This window comes from Pinus tabuliformis, chromosome 8 (assembly GCF_031772625.1).
Source record: "Pinus tabuliformis cultivar Carrire ecotype Pingquan chromosome 8, CPIR1, whole genome shotgun sequence".
Taxonomy (NCBI): domain Eukaryota; kingdom Viridiplantae; phylum Streptophyta; class Pinopsida; order Pinales; family Pinaceae; genus Pinus; species Pinus tabuliformis.
The window spans coordinates 1406356259-1406369247 of NC_142294.1; positions in this window are offsets into that span (position 1 = coordinate 1406356259).

Sequence of the window (12989 nt, forward strand, 5' to 3'; positions counted from 1 at the left end):
TCCTTTTGTTGGTATTCTTTCTTATGCAGCTACTTACATCTTAATCTACCAGTGCGATGGTATAATTTCATTTCAAACTCATGCACAATGTCTAGGTCATCTATGCCGAGACATCCCAGAGTAGATAATTGACCCAAGGGTTTGATCCTATATCTCAAGATGAGGGATACACTATTGTTCCTTTTTTATATAGATTTCCATAAGAGAACCAAGAAATTTACGTAGTTGTATTCTCTGGGGCATTTAGTTATTCAGAGTATTGTAATTATACCAAGTAGTGGATTCCACTATCTTTGTTGTGTTGATGTTGGTCCAAAATTTATATTTTTGTGTAGACTTATATAAGTCATTATTTGTATTTAATGTGATTAAATTGTCTCAAAAGACTATGTATTTATCATTTCCATATTTTATAAAACTTTCTAAAGGGTTACTCTAAGAGGACCAGTTCGATTTTATTGTACTTTCAATTTACTATGAAATTCTTAGATTTTGTAACATGCACAACAATAACTATAGATTTCTTGTTAATTCTAGATATAATAATTTTTTTCTTTATTTTAATTTCTATTATCATATTTGTTTCTCTTATCTCAATCATTTGTAACTAAAACTAAAAAAGGTTAGTATTTCAAACTCTTCATATATCATTATGTTTCACTTGCATTGCTTCACCCAATTACAATCTAAAAGTTTATATTATCTTATAAGACTTTGTTTCTAAAGGCTATGTTTGTGGACTTGTTTATATAAGAGGACTTTATTGTGTTTGAGACTTTGAAATGGAGTTAATCCCTTGACCTTCTAGATTAACACAACAAAATTAACATAAATATGAGACAACGATGTATAAAATTACTGAATACAATGAACATTTATTTTAACAAACTATAATAGTATGTCTTGCTTGTTCTAATTCTAGCTACATGGTGATGGCTTATAAGGTGTGAAAGTTTTAAATCTAAATTCTCTAGTCCCATGTGTAAAACCTAGTATTAAGTTTTCATTTTTACCAAGCATAATTTATTAAAAATAAAGTTTAAAGCATATCAATTTAAACATCTGCATATACCTGGTTTCCTCTTGGTTGATGTTGATCCTCGGACGACATTAATCTATGGTTGAATCCAAGTTTTGTGCTCTCGCTTCCAAATTGACCAATTCCTCCCAACCTATCTAGGATCAGACTCTTTGGCTCCTAGACACATAAGACCTTGAGATCAAAGTATTATAGCCCCCGTACAACAAACTCCAAAAAAAAAAACCCAAGTCTCCTAGGTCTATAGCCGAATCTTGAGCCGCAAGACTCTTCCCTCAATTTTTCTCCAATTGACATAGTTTCTCCTGATGATTCTCAATTTTCTCCTCCCAATTTCCCATGATAGAAGAAACCCCTTATTCTCTAATTAGATTTCCTTATAAAGGGGAGGTTTCTTCCCACCAAAGAAACGCCACCTTCACCTTGTCCATAAAAATAAACGTATATATTAATATTCTTGTATACCCCCTTTTATTTCAATTAAGTATATATATTGATTAGATGAGCTCATATTTATGATTTGAGTCGGTTACTGGTCCTTTAATAAAATATGTATTTAATAAGTGAGCTTTTATTTATGATTTGATTTGGTTACTGACCCTTTCAATAAAATACATATTTATTAGGTGAGCTTTTATTTATGGTTTGAGTGGAGAATCTTTCAAAATACCTTTATGTCTTGTCGACAATTTTACTAATGGATATTAATATTGTCTAATTTTGTTTAATGAATCTTAACTTAATATATTATTATATTCTTTGATAATTATGTATTAATTAATACTTTTAAAAATTAATTCATTTATCCTACACTTGGACATTTTTATATAATCAACTAATATGTATACTGGTGCAATCACTAGTAGAAAATGAAATAGTGACTGCATGACTAAAATAGTTAGTCATTGCAACTTTCCAAGTGAAATACTACAAAAAATGAGAAATCTTAAGTGACCCAACTAAAAAAGGCTAACATAAATGAATAATTTAGCCCTCGGTTAAGATATATGACTATCTAATAAGTAATACAACTAAAAATGACTAACCTGAATGACTAATTTAGTCTAGGGATAAATATATAAGTATCTAATAAGTACTACAATAATATGAATCAATCATTTATGTCATCATTTTAATTGTGCACGGAAATTTGAAGATGATGTATGGAGATCAATGTGAACATAATATAGTCATAATATTTACCTAAAAAGAAACTTGAGACTATGCTTGGATTTGTAAAATAAACACATATTAAAACTTAAAAAAAAAAACTTTAAAAGTGTGCCTGGATTTGTAACATACACACATATCAAAACCTTCCATGGCAATAAATTTAACCTCTATTTCTAAGGGCTCCTATGGCCACCTCAAGGTACTAGGAAAACTCTAATGTGATTGGTGCAAATATAGTTCATAACCTCTTGTCACCATATAAATTTAACCCTAATTCGAGAAGCAAATTTTTTTAAAGAAAAAACATATATTTAAATATCTATAATGTAAAAACATAGGTTAACCTCTTTGTGCCATTAGTTCACTCATAAAAGCTTTATTTTTCCTGATTCTAAATGGAGTGTTACATAAAATGCACATTTGATTTTTTCCAAAAAGCAACAATAAAGTAACAAAAAATTATAACCTTATTTTAAATATGCTAAATAGAAATAGTGAACATTATTCTTGAATTCCACTAACACTTAATCTTCCCATTATGAAAAATTCGATAACTTCAAATCCTACACCCTAATTCATTCCTTATGGAGAAAAATCGCACATTCATAACTCTCATGGAGCTTACAATACAGAGCACCATAATAAGAATGAATTATGGTGTCCCCCAACAATAATCGACATTGTCATCATAGGGGACGAAACCGTGTTGGGGATCATCATTGTAGTAACCGTTGTGAGAACATGGTTCAAATTCCAGTCTCATACAAAATCCCTTCAAAGCATACAACATACACACATCTCGCCAATACCAATGTTTAGGTCAATCCCACCTTTGTAGGACCATGGTGACAATAGTGACAATTGAACTCGTGAACCGCAATAGGTCGAGCCCTTAGTTATAGTCTTAGCACTCTCTAAGAAATTCAGGTAAACTAACAATAATATGCACACTACAATGCATGCTAAATAGTTCCAGTACACATGGATCTAATAAAAATTCAATGACTTTTTTTCTGGTTAAACAATTTGTGTTTTCCTTGTATTTATTTGCAACTTCATTTTTATTGTACTGAAAAAGTGTGTTATCATTTATGTAATCTTAGTCTTAGCTTTAAGTTTTTTGGTGAATGAGTTGATTCAGAAACAATTTTCATCAATTTCACCTTGAAATGTACATGGGATCCACCAAGTCAAAACCAAACCTTCTATTTGCTCAGGCTAGTCCATTCAATGAAACTGAAGGAGCTATTTGATCTAGTTTGGAGTGATGAGAAATGGAAAAACAAAAATAAACAATGCAATATTTTTGTTTCCTTAAAGTTCATTTCTTGTGACTTTTTCTTCCTAGACCATCTATCTTTTGTAATATTTTGTGTCTCCTTACTATCCATTATTTCTAATTCTTAATCTTCTGCATATTTGCATATTTTTTTGACTTGCCAAATTGTTAGGTTTAGTCAAATAGCTTGGGATGGGTATATGGTTAGATCCTTTGTAATTCTCTGAAAACAAACCCTAGATAGTGGTGATGTAATAGGCATGCTTTTTTTTTTTTTTGTTCATAAGTGGGTGAATCCTGAAAATCACTCTTACCCTGTGGCTGAGAGGCCACGACTCAGAGGCATCTAAGCCGTCAAAGTCACCCGGGGATCGCACCCGGCCTGAGCCGCACCAGCGGAAACCATGATGGATTTTTTGGTATCGGCGAGACTAGAACCGGTGACCTTTGCATACGGAGCGCCTTAACAGTGCGCTCCTTCACCAACTGTTCTATATCTCTTTGATGGTGTAATAGGCATGTTAATCCTTAGGCCTTCATACAAATAGTTATGGGGCTTGAAGGGGTTAGAGTTTTTTTGTATATATTAGAAATATTACTTCTTGTTGGGAAATTTGAAATGCATAGATTGTATAACTTGGTTCAATTTTCCTTAACCTTTTCATGTCCAAGTTTATGCTTGCTAATATTTTCCAATATTTTCCCTGGTGTTTGAATGTTTCTAAGAATTTTCTTTCCAAACCTTTTGTTAATTTTTTGAAACAATATTTGTAACATTGTAAATGTTTTCTTAGGTTGGAGGCTTTTTGGAGATCTTTAGTATGTTGTTTTGTATATGGTGTGGCAATGTTCAAGTGAAAAAAACTTCATCTCCAAAAGGTTAAATATTCAGATTTTTATTTTCAGTTCTTGGAATGTCCATGTACAAGATACTTGGTATAATTATCTATCATATTCATTAAAGATACTTTCCCAATAGTGGTTATTGCATTAATAGGTTCTCTCCAACACAATATGGAAGAGATGTTTTCATGTCCTATCCTATCCTATATTATCCTGTAAACATTTTGACTATGTCAAATTACATCAAAAAATAAATAAATTAATAAAGTGAAAAGGTTTTTACTCAATCAAAAAAATAATGTTAAAATAAAAATAACTTAATGGTTTTTACCCATGGTATTGACCCATGGTTTTCATGTGGAATATAACCTATTTAAAGGGGGAAATTAAACAAGCCTAGATCAATCTTAACTCTAGATATACTAAGCACCAAGAGGGATCAAACGTTTTGAGTCTAGAATTCATTATTTTCCATGTTTACACATTTATCAAAAACTATGATTGGTGGAAACACCATGTAGGTTTTAGATTAATTTGTGAGCTATATATTCAATAACTAGTGCAAATATTGCAAGACTGCATTCCAAAATCCATGTTGCAAATGCATTCATACTCTTAATGAAGTTAGGATATTGTTTCAACTCATTTGGTCTAACATATTGAAGATTAGATGCCTTTCATTCTTTTTTTTTTTTGACTTCTCATACTTATAGACTTGTAGCCACTACTTCTACATGTAGGATCATTATATCTCCTATGGATAGCACAACCCATATTATTTTCTGAAACATCCTTATTAGAATTTTTATGACCAGATAAACCTTAGAATCAATAGATAAAAATTTTGATATGACTTACAATTAAAATTTGGTGCAATTTGGAACTACAACTAAGATTTGGTGCAATTAAATCCTTAGACACTTGGTTTTGGTTTGTGTTTAGGTTTTTCTGTCAGGTCCCTATACTACTAGTGTAACCCCTTATTGTTATTAGTAGAACCCCCTTATTATATTGTTTTTCCCATGTAGTCCCCATATTGTTATTATTGTGCCCTTACATTATTATTGTTATGTTGGCTCTGATTATATTATGACCCCTTAGACTCCTATATATACAAAGGATGTCCTGTCATTTGTAGCATCCAAGAACTGTTCATTTGTTTAATGTAAAGGAGGTTTCCCCCTTGAAGAGGCTGAATTCTAAGGCGTTGATCTATCTTTTCTATCTTTTTGTGAGCTAGTTTCATAACATTTGGTATCAGAGCTTTGGATTTTAGGGTTTCACTGCTCCAAACAGCTCATCGTGGAATTTTCACTATAATTTGTTTTCTACGAAGGTTCATACTCTAAAATTAATACCCATTTGAGCCGCAATTGTGGTGCAGCTCCACCCTAAATTTCAGATCTTCTTGCACTATATTTTCGGAGATATAGTTAAATACATTTAGGGTTTCTGCAGGCTCCCAAATTACATCCCAAATAAGTGACCTAGGGAAAATCATCATAACTCTTGCTTAGAGCATCTGATTCAAAGTTTGTAAAAAGTGATAGAAAGAAGATAGACTGTATCTTGTTGGGTATCAGTTTCAGAACCTAAGGTAAAAAAGTGACACGTGGCACATCGTATAAATTCTCTCTACTGAACTAGTCTATAATTAGGTCATCAAGGGAGATTGGACATAACTCTTTCTTCGGGAATCCAATTACAATTAAACTTGCAGGGCTAGAAATACGAATCAGAGGGTTACTACAGGATGAAATTTCAAAACTTGGAGATCTGAAATTACAAAGTTAGAGTTGTTTCAAGATCGAGCTCCTAAAATCAAGAAAAGGCGATATGAGGAAGTTTAATGGCAAGGATCCAGTAAATTGGTTACTACAGATGGAGCAATATTTTGATCTACATGAGGTGCAACTATTACAAAAGGTATGTATTGCATCTCCAAATTTAGAATCAGATAAATTTTTATGGTATAAAGGGCTTTGTTCTCGTAAACCACTTGCTATGTGGTCAATTTTCATGGAGGAAATGATAGCACATTATGAGGATACAAAGAGAAACACCTTATTTAGCCAATTGGTAAATCTCAAACAAAAGTGTTCAATGGCAGAGAACATTGAGGACTTTCAAAAATTGAATATAAGGGAAAATGATATTCCGGATAAGTAGAGGATAAATGTCTCCCTAGGGACTTTAAAGGATAACATTCAACATGAGGTCCATCTTAGGTAACTTGATTCGTTGGAGAAGGAATTCAGGTTGGCAAGAAAAGTGGAAAGAAAAAGTATGCCAACAAGGAAGTCTACCCCTCACAACTATAAATATGGAAGTGTTGTTTATCCTAGCCTTCCACTACCTACAAGGTTGACACCACAACAATTGGAAGAAAAAAGAGCAAAAGAGCTTTGTTACAATTGTGATAGCAAATACACTAAAGGTCATAAATGTGCTGAGAAGAAATTATTTTACATAGATTATGAATAGGAGGAAGAAAATCATCAAGAAACATCAAAAGAAGAGGATATATACCAGGAACCAGCCCAGAGAAAGAAGAAATGAATCCGACCATATCTTGTAAAGCATTGGCAAGAATTACCACTCCTCAAACTCTCAAGATAGAAGGACATATCAAGAAGAAAAACGTTCAAGAAGTGAAAGATCACATCGAGAAAGAAGAAATGAATCTGACCATATCATGTAATGCATTGGCCAGAATTACCACTCCTCAAACTATCAATATAGAAGGAAATATTAAGAAGAAAAATGTTCAAGAAGTGAAAGTTCACATCGAGCATCAAGAAATTAATCTGACCAAATCTTGTAATGCATTGGAAGAAATTACCACTCCTAAAAATCTCAAGATAGAAGGACATATCAAGAAGAAAAAGGTTCAAGCAGTGAATGATCAAATCGAGAATCAACAACAAGTTCTCCAACTTTTAAAGGATAACACCACTTTGCTGCAGAATTGAATGAAACAAGAGGCAGATCAACATTGTAGTGAAAGAAGTTTTGATGTAGGTGATTGGGTATTTTTATGGTTACATCTCAAGCAAGCTATTTATGAGAAGGAAATGTTGGCAATACTACATGCACTTAAGAAATGGCGACCTTACCTAATGGGAAGACACTTCAAGGTAAAAATGTATCATGATAGTATGAAATACTTTTTAGAACAAATATTATCTTTAGAAGAACATAAAAAATGGGTCACACATATGTTGGGTTATGACTTTGAAATCATCTACAAAAAAGGGAAGCAAAATATTGTTGCAGATGCACTCTCAAGAAAGGATGAGGATGTGGAAACATTGTTTTGTGATATTTCTATTATCCAAACAGATTGGATAAATGAAGCAAGGGATGAATGGAAGAAGGACGAAGAAGTGTGGCCACTCATTCAAAATTTGTAGAAGATCCATGTTCAAACAATATTGCCAGAACTTGACAAGGAAGGAAAAATCATATTGGAACCTAGAGCAGTCATAGAAACAAGAACCCAACAGCTACGAAATCGATCAATTTTAGAGTATCTCATCAACTGGAAGAACTTACCTGCTAGAGATTCCACATGGGAGGACAAGAATTTTATATAGAAGCATCAAGAACTACTCAAGCATTGAGGACAACACTTTTTGAAGGAGAGGGGCATGTTAGGTCCCTATAATACTAGTATAACCCCTTATTGTTATTAATAGAACCCCCTTACTATATTGTTGTACCCATGCAATCCCCATATTGTTATTATTGTTCCACTAAGAAGCCCACTATTGTTATTATTGTTTTCTTACATTATTATTGTTATGTCGGCTCTGATTCTATTATGATCCCTTAGACTCCTATATATAGAAAGGAGGTCTTGTCATTTGTAGCATCCAATAATTGTTCATTTTTGTAATGTAAAGGAGGTTTCCCCCTTGAAGAGGCTAAATTATAAGGCATTGATCTATATTTCCTATCTTTTTGTGAGCTGGTTTCATAACATTTTCTATAATTAGGTTCAATAAGAATTCTAATCTTTGGATGAGGCTTTGATGAGGGTCACAATTAGGTTTGTTTATATTAATTTTTTTTTTTTTGTGTCCGCATCCTAGGGAAAATCTCTGAGCACTTCCACTTATTTTGAGGATGGCACAAAGGTAAATAGGCTAGTTGTAGTTTTTGGTAGCAGAACAGGGACATCGAGTGAGGCATAATAATATTCATAGAGGAATCCAACTTGGGGATTTTACCCTGTGACCTACTGCTTGTAATTCACTACATGCAACTACATGATCTAACCCATTAGGCAACACTTGCAACAACCAATTATTGACTTCTCCACATTCCAAACAAAGGTCTCAAACATAAAAATAAAAAATACAAGATTAGATGAGATCACAATAGGCCTGTTGGAAATTGTAACTAGGTTCACTCTTCATAATGATATCTTTGTAAACAAAACATTGTATATTTTTCATATTTTGACTATAAAAAAAAAAGAAAAAAAAGAAAAAGAAATGTTATTTTATTTGGATTAAGGGTTTCATACTCAAGTTTGGGTCAAAATCATGTTCTTCATGTTATTTTGACTATAAAGAAAGAAAAATAAATGTAATTTTATTTGGAGCATGGGTTGCATGCTCATGTTTAGGTCAAAAGCATGTTCTTCGATCTGTAATAGAAAATAAGGAAGAGAAGTTGGAAGGATGAAGAAAAGAAGAAAAAATCAAAGTCTCTTGAAGAGCATCTCTTTTTGTCCACACATGTAAAGATTCTAGGGTTTCTATGAAGCTACAAATTAGCAATAGATTGAAATTTTAGGATCAAAATTCTGAGGTGTAGTTATAGGGTTGAAATTCCATAAGCGAAGTTGCAAGGTCAAATTTTTTGAAGTTGCCTCGAAGAAGATCTTGTTGGTGGGTTGACTTGGTGTAGGGAGGATTCTTGGCTTTGGTCTTTAGGTCTTGTAAGTCTCACTGTCAACTAATTCTATAAGAAGAGAATCATTCATTCTGATTTTTTCCCTTGGAGGGGTTTTTCCCTAGCTTGGAGCCTACATCTTGTGTACTTTGTCTCGTTGTGATATTCATTGTTTTGGTGATTTCTTGATGATCAAGAACTAATAATGTAACAAAAGATAACAGATATCACAAGTAATTATCAAGAAAGGGAAAATCATGTCTAATCTATAAGTCTCTTGTTTTTCCAGAAAGGACCTTATTAAATAGGAAACATAGATCTAATAGCAAAAACATAATTTTCGAGTTGAAGTGGTCTAAAAAAATGTGTAGCCCCCCCTTCCTCCCCCCACTTACCATAGTTGAAGGTGTGATACAAGAAAAATTAAATGAGGAATGTCTTCATGGAGCTCGAGAGCTTAACCTTAGAGTGCATGGTGTCCTCCTTCTAGTAGATCCTTTTGACCCCATACAAATAGGCTCCTCTTTTCTTCATGACACTCTATATTTGAAGGAAATCAAGCTTGGTTGGACATGGACAGGCCTTCATTCCACTATCTTCCTCTATTTTTGGTCACTGGATGCTTAACTTGTTAGTGTCAGTGTTTCACACTACCATCAGTGATCAAAAAATGCTCTTTTGCACTTCATAGTAGTAGTCTCATACTGATGAGTTTGCATTCCATTAGGTCATGGATTCACTGATGGTAGGGTTTACTTCAATTTTCCCTCATGATCTGTACTTGCTGATCCTCTTCCATATATTTTAGTCATGGCTCATGTTCCCTTTGCAATTCATTTCATTAGGTCTTAGGGTTTGGTCTCATTAGGTTTTAGGGTCCCACCATGGTCAAATCCAGTTATTACATGCCAATAATGATCAGCAAGGACATGAGGAAGCCAATAATGATTGGTAAAGTCATAATTTATCATTTTGAAAGCCGAAGGTAGATTTCACCTCAAAACTTGTTTTGAGGTGAAAACAGTGTATTTTGTTTTTATCTTCATTTCTTATGTAATTTTATGTTTCCATATGTAGTATTGGTTCCCAGATGCTCCTAATAATCTAATGATGTTGCCAAGCACCTGCGACTTTAAAAATCAAGTCATCATGAGCACCAATTCACCTGCAAAAGCAAAAGAGAAACAAGCACTAAAACCCAAAATTCCTCTCCCACTGAGCTAGGTTGGCTATGAGAGCAGAGATATATGAGAAGAGGGGGCATAAGGGATATCAGAAAGTATGAGGCCATTTCATATCATCAAACCTCAGGTCTCCATCATTTGTTGAGAAGTCATTCCAAGGAAACAAGCCATTCACCACACATAAGGGATGATTTTTCTTCAAACTATGTTTCTGAGAAATAAAGGATGAATTTGAAAAAAATGAGAGAGGTTTTTTTTCATCAGAAACCCAAGAAGAAACAACTATTTCAGTTTTTACACAAGTTTCATGGTTTGGGATAAATGTTGAAAACACCATTTGCCTCAAGAGGGTTGATGCACCTCCAGAGTGACCTTGGTAAAATCACTTTTTTCTCGTAGATGAAATGACCAAATGACTTTTTTGATGAGCCAACTGATATGTAGACACAAAACTATTTCCAATGAGCTATCATGAGCTTAATTTGGAGTTGAGGAAGGCCTTCAAAAGTTGACTGTAACAACACTATGAATTTTGGCAGCCTCATTCTGCACATTTCGACCAGTCTTGGGAGATTGAACTTTTGACAGGGCATATAAACTCAAAATTGAAAAATTCAAGATGTTATGGAAATTAGACTCGACAAGATTTCCAACAAGCTATTACACACCCAATTTGGACATCAGGAAGGTAGTCAAAAGTTATCCTAAAGTGGTGTTTTGCTCCTGGGAAGTGGCGCTACGCTCCTAGGAAGTGGCACTGCGCTCCTATCCTAGTGTTGCGCTCTTGGAAAAATTTCACAGTGTAAATTATAACTGGCACTGTGCTCCTAGCCTGGTGCTGCACTCCTAGCCTAGTGCTGTACTCCTATGTGGTGGCACTGCACTTAGGACATCCAAACCTAAAGTCACTCTTAGCTTCAGTTTTCTCCAAAATTTCATCTTGTTTATCACTTGCCAAGTAAGTATTGCTGCTCCTCTTCTCTCTTAGTTTGCATATGTATAAAATTTCATGGTTTTGAAACTCTTACATGTAAACCCTAATCTCCACTAAAACCCTAGTTTTTCAAAACCCTAGTGCTTCATTCTCCCTACCACTCACCTCCTAAACTAAAACCCTTGTCCCCATCACTATTATCCCCTTCTACCATCCCTTCATTACTCCCTAAACCTTATCCCTCACATGTTTTTCCCATAGCCTCATTTACATCCATTTCTCCCAAACCATTGCACATACCACCCATCCCAAATTGTGCAAACTAAGAGAGTCATCCAAATCATGGACAGAGGAAGTGATTTTGAGCATGATGATGAGGCCGAGAAGCATGACACTAAGATCATTGATCTAGAGCCTCAAGAGATGGAAAATGTCAAAGATGTCATTATTCAGGAGAAAGAAGATTAAATACAAGCTTTGACAGACAACTTAGAGAGAGCTAAGTTTGTCATCACTTACCTTGGAGCAAGAAAACAAACAACTAAGTCATAAAAAGGTCCTCATGGAACTTGAGCTATTGAAGACAAAGAGGCAAAGTGACCAAGAGGCTCATGTCACTTTGACCCCTATTGAGCAAGAAATTGAACAAGATAGGGAAAATTGGCTTGAAAGAGTCAACCTACATCGTGAAGGGCTTATTGAAAATGCCAACAAGGATAAGAAAATGCTCTGACATATGGCATACTATTACATGACCCACAACAAAATCTGTAACATGATGATTAGAAAATTGAAGGCAAGGCTAAGGAGAGATTTGGAAGGCAAAAAGAAGCAAGATAGATTGAGAATGTTGGCTGAAGCCTCCCTAGTCCATCAAAGAAAATTATGGTGGTGTTCCATGCCAAATTTGGGCAAAATTTGGAAAGTTTTTGCATTTTTGAAATTTTGTAATTTATAACACAGAAATTTTGCCCAGGAGCGCAGTGCCACTGGCGCTGCGCTTCTTCCTGGGGCATCCATTGGAGGAAAATTTGACATATTTAGATTCAGCATGATGAGGAAATACACCCTAGAAAGTTTCAGAAGTTTTGGAGCAGATCTAGTCCACCAAAAGGTCCAAAAACTACTAAAAAATGGCCTTTCTGCCTATTTTTGGACACACAGAAGCAGTCTTGGGAGATTCAATTTTTGAAGGGGGAAATGACCTCCAAATTCAAAAATTTTAGCTGTTCCAGAAGACGGACTTGAATACCCTTCCAATGAGCTATCATGGGCTCCATTTGGATGATGGAAAGGCCTCCAAAAGTGACTTGAAAGTGGCGCTATGCTTCTGGCCAGTGGCACTGTGCTTATGGCCTTTTTTGCCCAGGAAACTCAAATTCACCTATTTTGACTGTAAATTTGACTTCTTTCTCCTCATGGATGATTTCACTAATGTAATCGATGACATGGCATATAAATGTAATATTAAAATAGTGTTAGAGGGTAGATTCATTAGTTAGAGGTGATTTGAGGCAAATAAATTAGTTTCCCTACTTATAGACGCAAGTTGTTTGACTGCCTGTATTCCTGGTCCTTGTTTAGAAATGGTTGAAACAGCTCCTCTTCTCATGGTTTCGACCCCTGATGGTTAGG